The sequence below is a fragment of the Falco biarmicus genome, chromosome 10, assembly GCF_023638135.1.
Source record: "Falco biarmicus isolate bFalBia1 chromosome 10, bFalBia1.pri, whole genome shotgun sequence".
Lineage (NCBI taxonomy): Eukaryota > Metazoa > Chordata > Aves > Falconiformes > Falconidae > Falco > Falco biarmicus.
In genome coordinates this window covers 33,946,810-33,961,306 of record NC_079297.1, presented here as the reverse complement: position 1 = coordinate 33,961,306, position 14,497 = coordinate 33,946,810, and the positions used below count along the sequence as shown (strand labels likewise).

General features: G+C 52.3%; 1 protein-coding gene across 2 annotated transcripts in view; it reads left to right on the top strand.

Moving 5' to 3' along the window:
* Nucleotides 1-98: 98 nt before the first annotated feature.
* HRAS (HRas proto-oncogene, GTPase) overlaps nt 99-14,497 on the top strand; it is a 43,693-nt gene continuing 29,294 nt past the window's right edge. The window contains exon 1 of one of the 2 annotated variants that reach the window (XM_056355060.1): nt 99-504. The gene's annotated coding sequence lies outside the window, so the exon portion shown is untranslated. Of the gene's footprint in view, nt 505-13,940; nt 14,041-14,497 lie in introns of those variants that run through there. The other variant, XM_056355061.1, reaches the window with a different exon arrangement.

The window sequence follows — 14,497 nt, the reverse complement described above, 5'->3', positions numbered from 1 at the left end:
ACAGCCGCGGCGGCCCACCCGGAGGGCGGTAGCGGTGGGGGCCGCCTATCAGGGGCGGCGGGCGGCCGTTGCGCGGCGGGTGGGCGGGGCCTGGGCGTGTGCGGCGGCCGCCGGCGGGGCGCGCTCCCGCTCCGCGCCGCTCCCCCCGCACGCACATTGTCCGGGCGGCGGCGGCGCAGCGCCCCGGTGCCCGGTGCCAATGCGGGGCGGGCGCGGCACGCCGGGGGCGCCTCCACCACCGCGGTGGAAACTTCACCTCGCCGCCGGGCCCACGCGCGGCTGAAGCGAAGCCCCCGGCGGGGCCGGGCCGGGTGGGGAGGAGCGGAGCGGCGGGGCGGGTTCGCCCGCCTGGGGGGCGCCTCGTCTTGTTTGATTTTCGTCTGTTGGAAGAAAAAAAAACCCAAACAAACACCCACACCCCTCCTCCAATAATATTATTATCCTGCTTTAAACTTACTCCCTTCTCCAGGACGCGCATCCCGCCTTGGCGGGGTGGACGAGCCGGTGAGTGACCGCCGGGGCCGGGGGGTGGGAGGCGCCGGGGGGGCGGCAGGACCCGCCGGTTTTGCGGCGATGGGCCGCCACCTGTTAGAGGGGCGGCAGCTCCCCCCCCCCCCTCGGGAAGTTTGTGGCCCCGCCGTGCCCCGGGGAGGGGGGGGCGGGGGGACGGAGGGGCCCCCCGGCGGGGGGGGGGTTGGGGGCGGCGGCCCGGCCCCGCTGCCTGGGCGCTGCCTGCCGACCCCAGCCCGGGCTGGCCGCCGGGGGGGGGCGGGGGCCGCCCAGCCGCAGCTGCTGCACCCCCTTGCCTCCATCCCCTGCCCTCCGCCCGCACCCCCCTTTGCATCCTCCCCTTCTCCACCACCTTACACCCCCTTTATTCCCCCCTTGCTCTCCCGTTCACCCCACATCCCCCTCCAGCCCCCTTTCCCCCTTGCCCTCCCCATTCCCCCCGCATTCCCCCCCAGCCCCCTTCCCCCCTTGCCCTCCCATTCCCCCCGCATTCCCCCCCCCAGCCCCCTTCCCCCCCCCATTCCCCCCCACATCCCCAAACTGCAGCCCTCTCCCTTCTCTTCCTCGCACCCCCAGTTTGCAGCAGCTTGCACCCGCCCTCCCTCATCCCCTGGCATCCCCACGCTGCCCCCGTGATGCTCTGGGGGGGAACACCGGACCCTCACCCTTGGCCAAAGCAGGTGCCTGCCATGCTCTGGCCGCCCACCCGCCGTGGGTGCAGCACCCAGGGAGAGCCCGGCCCACGGGCGTGCAGGTGGTGGGGGCGCAGGTACGTCGCAGCGGGGTCCCCCCTGTCCCTGCGTGTGTGTGGCTCTGCGGAGCTGGCGGCACCTCCCTTCCTCCCAAGGCCGCGGGGCTCTGCGGTGTGCGGAGGCTGCTCGCACCCTGCCCACCGTGCCGGGGCGTCGCGGGGACCCCTTGGCCCCAGTGGCAGCAGGCGCCCTTGGGTGGCTCGCTCAGCCCGCCTGGGGGTCCCGCCTGGGGATGCCTTTCAGTCGCCTCGAGGAGCAGAGCATGCCTGGAGACAAAAGAGCAGATGAGAAATTGGGAGAGGACTGGCAAACTGTGGAGCGGCTGGAGAAATGCTTAGAACAGCTGGAAGCAGGAGGATGGTGCAGCCAGGAATGGCCTGACCCACCTCAAGCCATGACCCAAGTCAAGCCATTGACTTTTTCAATGACCTAAGTCAAGGCTCTTTATAGCCCGCGCCCTGCACAGTTGCTCCTGGGTAGGTCTCTGAGGTGCAGAAGGGGTCCCCGCTCCTGGGGAGGCTTTGTCGCGGCGTACCCCGCTCTGGTTGGCGTGGGTTGGGGCAGGACCTGGGATTGAATGGAGCAAAGCATGTGAGGCTTTGTGCGGGCTCAGCTGAAGAGTTGCTGGAGGTTGTTGCCAGGTGGATGCTGGTGAATGTTGGGTTCTCCTGGTCGGAATTGCTCATGTGTTTATCGTTGCAGAGCTCCAGAGTATTTTGATTTTGCAGCTGGTGATTTGTGTGATTTCCCCACCCCCAAGTGTTTGTAATACAGCTGTGACTTTGAATCCATGTGTGTGTCCCCCCCCCGTGTGTCTGGTCCTCTCCTCCTCATCAAACATTTTCCCTGTGTGATTAATAACGTGCCAACTGCTTCATTTCAGCACCGGGGAGGCCGATGCTGATGGATTTCCCTGTTTGCTCTCCTTGGTGGGTCTGCAGGCTGATGGGTGTTATCGCTGCAGAAAAGTCTGCTTTGGGGTTGGAGCTGTCAACATATCTTTATTTTTTTTTTTTTTTTGTATCTTAGTGAACCTCTTATGTCTTTTAATTAAAAAGAGATGAATTATGCATGGTAATACCCTTCACGTTTCCATAAAAATGATGTTGTAATTAGTAATAATTATCTCAGTTTGGGATATCACTGTAATATTTAGACAGGACTTATGACCTGAGGGACACTTTTCTGGCCCGGAGGAGTTACTCTTGGTGTGGTTCTCTCCTGTGGTGAGTTTGGCTCCTGGCTGTTGTCAGTGGTGAAGGTAGGGCAGTGGTGGGGGGAACCTGGGGCTTCTCCGAGTCGCCCTGGAAAGTGGTGGCCGCAGTTTCCCTGTCAGGTCTGGTGCTGCCCCTGGGGGTCCCTGGCAGACCTGCTGCCACGTGTGTGGAGGTGGTCTGCCTTGGTGGCTTCCACCCTGTGGGCTCTCACGGGGCTTTCCTTGCTATTGTGTCGGGCCAGAGAGGGAAGAGGGAAAAAAACCAACTCAGGCTGAAATATTGCCAACTGACCTTATTTTTTCCCCCTAGTTGTCCTAGGGAGGTTTGGAAAAGGCTGCTGGTACTTGAGAAGCTTTTCCATGGGACAGCAGAGGTCCTGAGGCATCCTTGCCCAGGTGGCCATCCTTCCCCTAATGTCCCTTCCCTTTAGTGGAGCGGAGCTCGGCTCACAAATGTAAACGTTTGCTGGGGACGGCGACCACCGCTACCCCTCCTGTGGCTGGTGAACCCCGACTTTCCCTTCCTGCTAGGCTGCCCTTGGAGCTCCCCAGGTTTCATTGGGGTAAAAGAGCTTGATGGAGTAAAGAAGTTCAACATGGGGGAAACAGTCACCAAAAGGAAACCCAAGACGGACAGTACTGCTGGTGGAGAGGGGTTCCTTGCGGCAGGGTGAGGAAGGAAGAGGTAGAAATGTCTCATCTGTCTTTCAACATGTGTTATGCCACTGGACTTCTTGTTGGTCTAGGAAAAGCAAAATGATTGTGCTCTGAGCACTCTTTTATCTAATTGTAATTTATTATCAGCTTTCTATTTTAACATTTTTGAAGTGTAAACTTAAAACCCAGAGCTTATTAAGCAGCAGATAAAAATGTTGAACGTGTTTGAATTTTACCTGAATTAATCTAATAATATATTTATGAAATTATATTTGATCAGCTCTATAGCTGGTTGAAGACCACAAAAAAGTATTAATCAAATAAATTATTTGACAAATATGGATGAGATTAAACAAATGATCTGTTTGCCAACTCCCTTCAACTGCTCTGCCGTGGCACGTTCCTCTTTCTCTTATCTTTCCCTTCCAGTTTCCATTCTACTTCTTCACGGTTTATCTTTTCCTGAACTGTACTCAGTATCTGTTTAACTTATTTTTTCCTTTCCCTTTATTGTTCTTCATCTCTTTGGTGTCATGGTTTTCCTTTCATTCTTTCTTCTGCCTGTTTCTTCAACTTTCCATGCTTTTTGAGTCTAAGTAAGCCATTTTCCTTTTTTTTTTTTTTTTTTTTATTTATTGAACACTTCACAGTCGGCTCAACTAAACCTGGTGGTATGCGTTTAAACCCAGAAAAACATAAAGCCAAACTGCTTGTGAGCATGAAGATGTTTGCTTGGTGGTAATGCTCTTGGTAGTAATGCTTCTCTGCCTCTTCCTGGGTGTTCTGGCTGTTGCAGGAAGGGTGTTACTGTAATTCTGGAGGTTTTTCCCAGCTTTCATTTTAGCCTGTGCTCTCTTTATGCCTTTTTTTTTTTTTTTTTTTTTTTTAAATGTGAATGACTTTCTATCCTAAGAAAAGAACTAGGATCAAATGGCAGACCTTGTGTTACTAGTTATCTGTATGCAACCTGCTTCCATCTGCTGCCAGACCAAGGCCATCCTCCCTGCTGGGCAGCCCTGCTTTCCTCCTGGCATCATCCTTCCCCTCTGGAGTGATGTCCAGGAGGTATATTCCCATAGGGCAAAAGGAATGAGTGCTCTGAAGGTTTCCTGGTTTACCTGTGGCTTTCAGAGTCTCTCGAGTGTCAGGTTGATGAGGCTAAGTAGCAAGAGGCAAACAAGTTACCATGCATGACCGAGCAGTCACAATATTCAACTTAAATCTAGTATTCAGAGCTTAAAGTCTCTTTAAAAAGTGCTGTTATGGAGAAGACTGGAGTTTTTTTTTTCCCTGGATGAAATCTAAGGGGGTGTGGGGTGCAGAATATTCTCCAAAACAATGAAGGTAACAGAAAACTTTGTATTTTAGGGGAGGAAATTTGCTATGCCTTGGCAGTACAGCTCAGGCAGTCCGGAGGAGTGTGATGGGAATGCTCAGAGTGCGTGATTCGCCTCCGCTGATGGTTGCAGTGATGTTGCTGCAGTGAATGAGCTAAGCTGTGTATGTCATAGCTGTCTGCTGTAAGTACTGGGAGTTACGTGATGATACCCTCTTGTACCCATAAGGAAAGGTCTGCGCTGTGCCCGAGTTAACAGTTACACCGCTTCTCCGTGTCTTGTGAAATGTTTTGGGTAGCACTCGGGTGCACTGGCACAGCGAGCGATCCAGGCGGCATGTTGTTGCGAAGCAAAATTGATTGGGGAGGATGGAGCCAAGAGGAATATTATTTTGCAGTTAATTATTTACCGCAGGGAGAGAGGGAAGCTGCTGATGTTTGCTGTATTATTACAGCTATCCAGAGGAAAATGCTTTGAGGTGATAACGTTTTATTCTGTGTGTTGCCACCTATTTCTTGGTTTCTCTATAATGTGTGACCAGCGCTGTTTAAGGACTGGTTCAGTAAAAGCAAAACTTCATTATCAACTTCTCAGTGCTGGAGTATGGTTTTACAGCTTGCTCTGTGTGATGCAAAATGGCCTGAATGCCTACAGGGGAAATAGTCTTTCTGTGCTGCTGCCTTAATGCACGACCTGGTGCCCATCTTGGCGACATGGGCTCTTGGAACAGCTCATCCCTGTGCTGAAAGGTGATTAAATGGTCGTTAAAGTGCAGGACCGTGAACCTGGGAGTCCTGATCCCCTCTCTGGTGTTGGCTCAGCTGGTTGCCTTACCTCACCGGGCTCTCTTCTTCTTTAGGAGTGATGCTGACCCAGCAGATACCAGCCTGTCTGCTGGAAGGGTAGGATGTCCTGGGTGAGGAGCATGCTGATAACGTAGAGGCAGCAGCAGCCCAGGTACTTATATAATACAGTGCTGTGGGCCAAAACTATAACGGGATTTTTCCTTTTGCATAGCTAAACCCGTTACAGATGAGGCTGCTCATATGTAAGTTAAATTCATGAGCTGGTGGAGCTGAGTTTAGATGTGAGTGTGTGGGAGCGATAACTTGACGAATACAAAAAAAGAGACATTGCTGCAGTGTCTCTGGGAAGATGCCCGTACATCTTCTGCTTGTTTAGCATCCTTGAGAGAACAGCAGACGTGAGGGAGAAGCTGTGGCCTGTGAAGAGGATGTCATCCTCTTACTGAGAGAAGGAGAGGCGTGAGATCTAAGAAGCCAGGGAGTAGGAGCGAAATGAGGGATGCAGGTGTGCACAGTGGGGTCTGCTCCAGGCTGCCCTGTTCTTGCTGGGGAAGGCTCCGCAAGAAGAGAAGCGAGGAGGAGAGCGGTGGAGGAAGGCATTGTGGAGGCTGTGCAAGGTGGGCGGATTGTCTGCTGTCCTGCCGGTCCAGGCTGAACCAGAGCATGGCAGTGGGACGTGCACAGGATCGTCTCCCCTGAGAAAAGCAGACTGGTGAAAAATCTGCAAGGGAGAGTCTGGCTAGCAAGTGCTTGTGCCCCGGACAAGTTGGGATCTCATTGAGAGGCTTGCTGAAAAGTGAGCTCCATTCCTCAGCGGTTTGTTGGGGTAACAGGCTGTCGTTGTGTAGGCTTGCTCCAGTATCAGTGTTGAGGCTGCTCTGATGCTCCACGCTGCCTTCAGCAGTTCTGTGGCTTGCATCCAGCTCTGTTCAGCCCGCTCCAAACCATGCGTATGGAAGAAGCTTGAATGTATGAAATTGGAGTCTGCAAGTGATGCATTTTGTCCCTGGTCCTACCCCTGTGAGCCGCTGCAGCAGCCAGAGTGGTTCTGCTGTGTGGCACTAATTTTTAGGTTTCTGTAGCGACCGTAGCATCCGTGTGTCTTCCCTGCAGCTGACTTTGCTGGAGTAAAGATGCTGGGGAGCTGAGTGCTACGTGAGGGACTGGAATTCATCCTCCAGAAGGCAGCTGGGCTTGAGGAACCAGGCTTTGGTTGATAGGATAAGTAAATAAAACAGTAGCTGACTATGATCAATGAATAACCCGTCAGTGTTCCTTGGTGGTAGATATGGGACAGACCCCGGCTTGTACGTGTGCCGATCCTGTAACTAACTTTTCCATTGTCTCCCGTCGGATCTGTGTCCGTTGAAGCAGTGGATCGTTTTGGGTCCCACCATGTCAGGCTCCTGGTGAACAGCACGGCTCCCCCCTCGGTGGCACACAGCCCCAGCAAGTGGTGGTGAGCACGGGAGGTGCCTCCTGCCCGTGTGAGTGTGTGTGCACGCATGCCCCTCGCCTCCCCCGCTTGTGAATATATAATATATGTTCCCCCGCCTGAATATATAACCTTGGTCATGCAAGGTTTCTCCTACCTTGTTTCCCCTGGCCTTTTCCATCGTATGAGGCCAGCCTGCGTTTTCTGGGGAGCTTGTCCCATTTTCCATGCAGGCAGCTGTGGGCAAGTGGTCTGCTTCTTGACCTGCTTCGACAGGCGTGTGCTGGCTTCTTGCTTCGCTGATGTGGGAGGGAGCAGGAGGATAAGTGCTGGGGGGCTAGGCAGGGGCAGGTCATCGCTGTGCTGGCTGGTGGTGTGACCGCCTGTCTGGCAGTCGGCGTAGCTGCTGATGGATGAGGATGTAGATGCACATCCTGGCTCCGCTTTCTGCCTCATCGTTCTGCTGGGGGATGCGGTGGCTGTGACTTCTGCTTAAGTCTGTGAGGGTCAGATCTGCTGTCTCTGCTCCTAGGGGTACAGATGTACATCCTCCATCCTGCTGTGCTCAGTTGCAGCTGCCAGCGCTGTGGCTATTCTGGTGGCCCCCATGAATTTCCAAGTGTCAAGGTATTCGTTCTCAAAACACACGTGCTGGAAAGAAATAACCACCATGATCACGGTGAAGGTGGGGAACAGGGGCACGAGAGGTGGACTTCCATCTGGAAAAGTGCTTCTGCTCCCACTTTTCCACAGAATGAGGAGGCTGCGTGCTGGTGCGGCTCATGGTCACAGGGGCATGAGCAGCGTCTCACTGGGTCTGTGGCAGAGCAGGGAGGCGGATGGGTGAGGGTAGAAATCTCTCGCCTGATCCCTGTGCAAGTTGCATCCAGTGTGGTTGGTATACCACGGTTCCTTGTGCAGAAGGGATGAAAGCTATGGTGTTCATCCCAGAAAGCCCCAGTGGAGGCAACATCAGGACATGTCTCTGAGAGTGGCCAGCAGAGTCAACACAGACATGTTGTCCGGTGCTCCATCGGCAGTACACCCAGTATGGAAGGACCAGTGGCTAAAGATGTCAGGCACCTGATTAGAGATGTTTTCTAACATCAGTTAGATGTTAGAACACTAACAGTGTGAAAAGCACGGTCTTCTGAAAACCCAGTCCCTTTACGTATCTTGGTTGGTCGTTCAGAGACCAAAGTCATTACACAAACTCTGGTAATGTTGGCTAAGGCTCGGGGAAAGCAAGAACTGTGAGCGGTGCCAGGCACGGGCTGGATCCCGCATGCGGGTGATGGTCTGTACGGGGGTAGGTGGTGGAGGTGATCGGTTGACGTTGGGCTGGAGATCCATCAGCTGGCTGCCTTGGTGATGCTGCCATTCCCCTGCTGACCATGCCGACTTGTGATAAGTGGCAGAGGGTGGTGGGTGCTTTGGAGCACACGAGCTTTTTAAACCACTGACAGTGGTTGTTTAGAGCTGCAGCAAAGTGCTTTTTGTGGGTGTATGGCTGCAGCTTAGCTTTGGCCTCAATTGCTTGGCTACCACCCCCACTCCCCGTGAACCGCAGGATCTCAGGGCTGATCCTAGGTGGAGGGTCATCATAAGCCCACCACAGTCCTCCTGTAGACCATCCTAGTGGTCCTTCGGTGCAGGTCTAACCAGGCAGTGCCTCGGTGGGGTGAGAGCGGTTCTCTCCCTGTTCTGTAGCAGGCACAAGGAGGGCACAATAGGAAAGTGGCTTTTCTTGCCTGATTGCAGCAACTACCATTGTGGCTTTCTTCTTGAGATCGTTTCTAATCTGCCATCCCAGGTAAGAATTTGGGCAGTTGTCATGCAAGGAGGAAAGCTAGGACTTCCAGACCCCGAGTAACATGCACTTAATAATTAGTCATCTGATCCCCACGACGGCTGCACCTGGTTATCAGGAGCCAGACAAGGTGTCTTCTGCTCCACATTCGTTCCATGATGAACACATGAACCTGTATGGGTAAGAGAGAATGCTTCTTCCACATCACTCTGCATCTCTGCTGTTCCTCTTCTGCCGTGGCGTACGTCCCAAGCAGCCACCCTCTTCCAGCCTGTGAAATGTCCAGTTAGCAGATATGAGGAACAGCCAGAATGTGAAAAACTGCACTCCCAGTGCCAAGTTCTTGCTGTGCAAGTGAGTTAATCCATGAGTTTCTCTTTCTTCTTGCTCCTTCCCAGCATTTTGCTGGTAGAAATTATCACCTTTACTGCTTGTAGGTAACAAACGTGTCCCTGCCCCATATATCTGCCAGGGCAGGCTCCGGGCAGGGAAAGGAGAGGTGTTATTACACCTCTTGTTTTACAGCTGAGGAACTGAGGAATGGATGTCCATGTTAATGGGAGAAGCTTGGAAAAGAGTTGAGAACCGAAATTGTTGTCCTAGTCTGGTGCTTTGATTACCAGATCAGGTTCTCCCTTCCCTTGGTAACTGATGAGTGTCAAAAGATACAGCACCCAACTGTTGGCGTGTCGCTAATCTGATTTTTCTGAGGGGTGAGATGCTTTCTCGTCACAACGAACCCTGAGAAGGTGGGGTTTTGTTTCCTTTTGTCATTTCAAGCAAGGTTGTCTTGTCTGTTTTAATATTTTAGGGATCCGGTCTTAAAAGAGATGCGAGTGGAGGGCTGGCATAGCAGTCCTTTCCGTGTAAGGCTTCCAGGCTGCGAGCGGGGCTTGTGTCTGCAGAAATGGGTAGATGTCCTATGGTGAAACTGAGTGTCTTGGCTTGCTGTGGGTTGGAAAAATGGTGAGAAAATTTGGGCAATTGAAAGGAGATGTTTTAGCCCTCTGGATGGGGATTGATTTGAAAACCAGAGGGCTTTAGGATTTTGATATGTGTTGGCGGCAGATGATTGCAAAACGAGCAGTCTCCATTTTGGTCACCTGTGCCAAGTCGCTTTTGGTGTAGAGATTTAAAAAAACAAGATGCAAATAATTGACCAAGTCTTTAAAGATTAAAAAAAACCAAACAAACCAACAACAAAAAACCCCAACCAACTTCCCAGGGAAGGAGAGGAAAAAAAAAAAGAAGAGATTTCCTCAAGAAGCAAAAAAAACCTTTACTCTTTCCCAAAGCACTTTCTGAGGTACCTGATTCTTTCTTGGTTTTTTCCAAAACAATTCTCTGGCAGCTTGTGCTCACACATTTTAAAAACCAGGGTAGAAAGGAATATATCTTGACAGTTTAATTTGTTGCTGAAGTGTGGTCACCCCTGGGGTGATTCAGAGCAACCGTGGAGTGGATGATGAACCCATCCAGGGTGGGAGGCTGCTTAGATGAGACCGCCGATGGAAGATGCCCATGCAGAAGTGTAATTCCTGGAAATTAGGTTCTTCTTCTTCCTCTTTTGACTCCAACGGAGCTGTAGCCCGTTTGCATCTTCTGAACAGGGCGGTTGTTACTGTATCCTTGCACGTGTCCTTGCTGTGGCAGCAAAGGAGGTTTTGGTGATGCTTCTCCCGGCAGGCAGGTGGTAGGGAAGACCCTCTGGTACTGGTCAGCTTTAGAGATGAAATGGATGCAGAATAAAAGGTGGGAGATGACAGCACTTCAGGGTACAGGTCCCCATACCTTCTAGTCCCTGGTTGGGGACTTCTAGAGGCCCAGGGCAGCTAGCTGGGTATGGCAGTCACCCACCCATGGGTGCAAAGGGAGCTCGGTAAAGCTGGCCTGCAATTTCTACCATTTTAAATGGAAAACAAGGCAGGATTTTTTCCTTTGGGAAGGCAAAAGAAAGCTTGCCTGAGTTTTAGAGGAAGCCGTACAATTTCAGAAGAAAGAGGTATGGCGTTGCCTCTGTCGCCCTGTTTAAGGGTCCTCAAGAAGAGTGTTGTGTGAAGTGTGCTCCTTGTCGGGAGGTGGGAAGCTGAGTGCCTAGCAGAGGGCTGGGCTTTTTCAGAGCATGCTACTAAGTACGTGGGTTTTGGCAAGCCCTGCAATTGCATCGCAACAGGCTTATGAAGTCTTGTTCGAATTCTGCTGAAGCTGGTTGAACTGTGTTGACTGCAGTGACCACAGTACAGCATCTCTCAGGTCAGTTCAGGTTTTCTTCTCCTTTATTTCGAAGTCTTATGTTAATGAGTTTATTCAATTCACAGCCCAGAGCAACTTCAGGATCAGTCCCATGGCAGGAGGAAAAGAAAAAAGAAGCAGCAGCAAAAAAAAAAAAGCTCGCCACCAACAAAACAGATCAAAATAATCAAATGGCTCATGTTGTGGAACTGGGATGTGACTGGCAGCTGATGCGTGGAGGTGGACAACCGCCAGTCACACTTCCTTGGCATGGCTTGCTCTGTGGGGGCAACGGGAGCAAGTACCTGTCAGTATTGGGACACAAAGAGATAACATTTTAAATCTGAGGCAGGAGCCTGCAAGCTCGGTGACAGGTGTATGCTGGGGTGGAAGAAAAAGGTCTGCCACCAGTAAGTCACCCTTTCAGGGAGCTAATTTGAACTCCTTGTTTTCTTCTGAACCCTTTATTTCAGTCTCAATGTGAGTAAATGTCATGCAGTCTCTCCCATGCTTGCTTTCCTCCGCCCCCCCCCCCCCCCCCCCCCATCTGATTTGAGGGCCTTTCGTAACAACTTATTCCTCATTGATCCTGTTGTCAGGGCAGTTATTCTGCCTGCAGTCCCCCTTTTCTGTAGCATGAGGGCTGATGGCTTCACAAATCTTACAGTAACTCCTCAATCTCTTCCCTGGCCAGCCTAGCAGCACGCCAGCTCCATTTAATGTGCGCCGTCTGCTTTGGCTTCCTGCCCCTCGACTCATTATTTTGCATTTGTCTGCATCAAACTCCAGCCTTGCCTGCCCCAAAGGATCATATATCAGAAGTTGTGAAAAAAAAGAGAAGAATCCTCAAGGTTGGTCTGTAAATCCCAAGTCTCTCTGCTCAAAGAGATGTGCAGCCTGGGTGCTGTATCCTCTCCTCTCCCGTGTCCTTGCCCAGCCCTGCCGGGTGTGTGCATCCCTCCCTGACCATCCTGGTGCGGCTCTTGGTGAGCATGGAGTGAGCCTTGCAGGTTCTCACGGCACAAAGCAGTTGGCATCTGGGATGTTTGCCTTTCTCCTGCTGACACAGAGGCAGGTTGAGACCTGCAGCTTTGCCTTTTCTTCAGTCAGCCCCCAAAATAGCTTGGATCCACTTGGTACGGGGGAAAACACTGTGAAGTTTTCTCAGTGGCAGATACTTCAGGACATGGGCCTCTCCTCTGCTGCTTGGTGTGGTGTTGCCATCAGGCCTTGGGGACTGGAAGTGCTTGTGTGTTGGGTGCAGCGTGAGGTAGCTCCAGAGGGGGACCAGGTGTGAGATGGGGAACATCAGGGTGCGATTCATCTGTCCAGATGCTGACATCCGACATCCCAGCTGCGTATCCTCAGCCCCCCATACAGGCAGCGGAGGATCCTAACGCAGGTAGACATCTGAAACCGGTCAGCCAGTACGTGCCTGTCTCCTCTCTCTCCGGGAGATTCTGTGTTGTCGGTGAGATAAATCGCAGCTGGACCAGCTACGTGGAGCAGGTCGGGGTGGCACATAAAGGGAGCAAGGCAGTGTTGGATGTAGGTTGTGCTTGTTGTGCTGTCTCGTTTGGTGAACTGGTGCTTCTTCCCTTGCTCCAGAAGCTGCCCTTCGTTTCGATTCCTGGCTGGCCAGGAGCTGGCGGGACGTATCCAGACAGCAGCTGGAAGACAAACACCAGTCGGAGGTGCTGCTGGTAAAGGTGCTAGGACAGAGCTCCCAGCCTGCGCCAGTTCTGCACCACAGGGTGTTTAACCGAGTGATGGCAGAAAGCGCAGGTGGAAACGGGGCCGTGTTGTCCCATTTCATCCTCTCGTGCTGAGGCTGCTGGCGTAGCTCAGGGGTCACTCAGGTACCTCTCGGGAGTTCATGGCCTTGTATGTGTGCCCCAACAGCAGTCCTGTTGCATTGCAGTGGGGAAGGACATGAGACCTCTAAATTTGGAGCTGGGACCAGGGCATGGGGACTTCAAATTGTGGATTGAACAGATGACAGCAGCAGGAGCCCTGCAGTGCCTCTACAAGGGCTGCGCATCTGGGCGTTCCAGGCTTGGTTGGTAAAACCTTTTATGTTCGGGGGAAAAAAGAGCTTTTTTTTAACACTGAAGTGCTACCAAATGCAGTAATGAGGCTCTGGGGGTGATGGAGCGGGTTTCTGTAGTTCTGTATCCCACTTCAGCTGAACCTTCACAGCTGCTCTGAAGACCCTGGCGTGGTCTGCAGGGAGCAGGTTGGAGGAGACCCAGAACTGCTCTTGAAAGAACTGGAAAAACAAAGCTGAGCCGACTGGAAGGAATAAAGCCTGGTAGCCTGGGGAGGATTTTCTTGACTGGCTGTTTCCCCTTTGATTGGGAGCACTTGTTCCATCATGCCTTTTGCTGGGGAAGTATTAGCCCGGTGGCAGAAATGTGATGTGCCAGGCGTTTTGGGAGTGAAAAACCTGTCCACAGCAAAAGCCTGCAAAGCTTGAACTGCGCTCAGCCTTCGAGTCCCTGTGCTGGCAGCTGGTTGCAAGCCTGCTCAGCTGAGGAGGCTGCCATGCCAGGATATTTACCCTACGTCTCATGCCTGTGTAGTCAGCATTAAATCCTACAACCCTGAAGAAAACCAGCGTTGGTTTCGTACACTGCTTTTTGGTTGTTGCTGAAACTCACGCTGTAATTCCCATCCTTTCAGACACGTGTAAAATGGTGGCTCGCTCTGGAGAGTCTCTGCAAGTCTGCTGTGCCCGCTGGAGTCACCTTAAACTTTGCAAGAGCAGGGAATTTATGAAGCGGGAGATTTCTGGCTGACCCTAGGTGGGAAGCACGCAGACCGTGCTACAGAAAACGGCAAAAATACACCTTATATTCCATTATATAGTGTGTTTTCCTCGCTTCACAACACATCTGCTCTCTTTCCTGGCTACATGTCTACCACAAGCTTTTCTACTTTCCAACTCGCGTTCCTAGGGGATGGAGAGGACAAGGGAGGGCGTGTGAAAACCTTCAGGAGGCTTTGAGTTCAGGAGGGAAGGTGTATCAGTGCCTTGTAGTTAAGATCCCCAGCATACACTTTGCTCTGATACTTTCCTCGTTGTCCTTCCCCTCTGAACTTTGGTACGGTAAATAGTGTCCCTGTTTGAAGAATGTCCCAGCAGGGAGGCATCTGGCACAGCGCTGGGTCCTTGCAGCTTCTCAGCGTTCCTGTTGCACGTAGCCTCTTGCCTGGTCAGCAAGCGCATGGTCGGTGGCACCAAACAGCGGGCGTGCATCTGCCCCGTTTGTCTGCTCGCCCAAGGTAATTCCTTCCGTTACGCCTTCCATAGGCCAAAAACAAGCCAGAAAGGGAGAGGTGTTAACGCAGTGTTTTGGTTTGCAAAATGTTACCTGCAGCGCTTTGCTGTGCTGTTACTCACGTGCAAAACACTGAGCCCCATCTGCAGGAGCGGTATCGTGCTAGTAGTGGCTTTTTGCTGCGATCGACCTGCTGCTGGCTGGATGCACTCTGGCAAAGCAGTGCTTTTTACTCGTTGCTTTTTGCCACTGACAGTACGCTTGCTGCCTTGTCAACGGGAGACGATTGATGGGTCTGTGGGAGATGTGCAGTGGTGTTGCTCGGCTGTTTGCTCTCCTGGCTGAACAGGCGTGTGTAGGGGTCTTTGAAAGCTGGGAGAAGAAACCCGGATCCATCAGTCTCTTTCACAAAGGTTTTGTAACTATTTGACCTTCCTAATTAATTTCCCTAATAATAACAT